Source organism: Octopus bimaculoides, chromosome 5 (assembly GCF_046866305.1).
Source record: "Octopus bimaculoides isolate indiv1 chromosome 5, ASM4686630v1, whole genome shotgun sequence".
NCBI classification, from domain to species: Eukaryota; Metazoa; Mollusca; class Cephalopoda; order Octopoda; family Octopodidae; genus Octopus; species Octopus bimaculoides.
In genome coordinates this window covers 13,280,033-13,281,479 of record NC_142932.1, presented here as the reverse complement: position 1 = coordinate 13,281,479, position 1,447 = coordinate 13,280,033, and positions in this window count along the sequence as shown.

Genomic DNA, 1,447 nt, shown 5'->3' with positions numbered 1-1,447 from the left:
AAGAAGCCCGTCGTATATATGTATGTATATATATATATATATATATATATATATATATATATATATATATATATGTATGTATGTGTGTGTCTATGTTTGTGTGTCTGTGTTTGTCCCCCCAGCTTCGCTTGACGACCGATGCTGCTGTGTTTGCGTCCCCGTAACTTAGCGGTTCGGCAAAAAGAAACCGATAGAATAAGTACTAGGCTTACAAAGAATAAGTCCTGGGGTCGAGTTGCTCGACTAAAGGCGGTGCCCCAGCATGGCCGCAGTCAAATGACTGAAACAAGTAAAAGAGTAAAAGAGTATTGACTTCAACGACGGCCTCCAAGACAACTTCGGAGTCTCTTGCAACTCTTCTGGATGGTCTCCCTGTTTAAGTTGGTGAATGCTGCCATAATTCTTGCCTTCAGTTCATCTTTGTTGTTACAAGTTTTGTTGGTCTCTCGCTCAACTTGCGCCCCATACAAAATAATCAAGGAGATAGCAATCTGAGGAGTTAGGTGGCCAGATGTTAGGGGTGATGTGGTTGCAGAAATTGTCTGACAGTCATGACTGGGTACTCCTGTTTGTGTGACATGGTGCAGAGTCCTGTTGCCAGACATAGGGTCGTCCAGCAGCCACCCTCTTGACCCAGGGCAACGCTACTTACTCCAGGCACTTGATGTAGGCCTCCGTGTTGAGTCTGAGGCCCTGTGGGAAAATGTATGGAGGCATGACGTCACCATCACTAGTGATCACTCCAAGCACTATGGTGTTGACTGAATGTTTGATTTTTATCACTCTGGGTACATGTTTTGGAGACACGCATGCACGAAATTAAAAATATAAAATGAGCTACAGAAGAACATTATTCATTCTCTTCTTTTGAGCGATAGAGAGACAATGTTAAGGTCGATTTCACTGGGACTGGAAATTTCGCCTTTAACGGAATATTCAACTAGTTGAAGCGAAACTGAAAGTCCCCGTGAATATCGACACAAATACAAAATGTATCTGGCAAAAATCTCTACTTAAAAGTATAGAGTGTTTAGATTTATGTCTCCACAAATTAAACTCTTGATGAATAAATATAAAGCCTCAGAATTAAACAAACACTAACCAACAACGGATATTGTTACACACCAACAGAACTTGGCTATATAACAATATAAACACAAATATATAAGACGTTGTCCTATTAAAACTACTCCAACAGGACATGAAATGTAATATAGAAGAATCAAATGCGTAGTAACTATAGAATAAATGAATGCATGATCATAAACGTCGTAAAACAACTCAAAATGCAATGCACTAAAACATAAATTGATACTACTAATAATATACTAGGAAAACACTAACATTAAAAACCTTACCAATAACAAACCGCGGGCATGTAAAACTGCGAATAAGTCATTAATGTTTACCAAATGTGGTTTATAAGTTCGAGAACAAACGAGTTTGC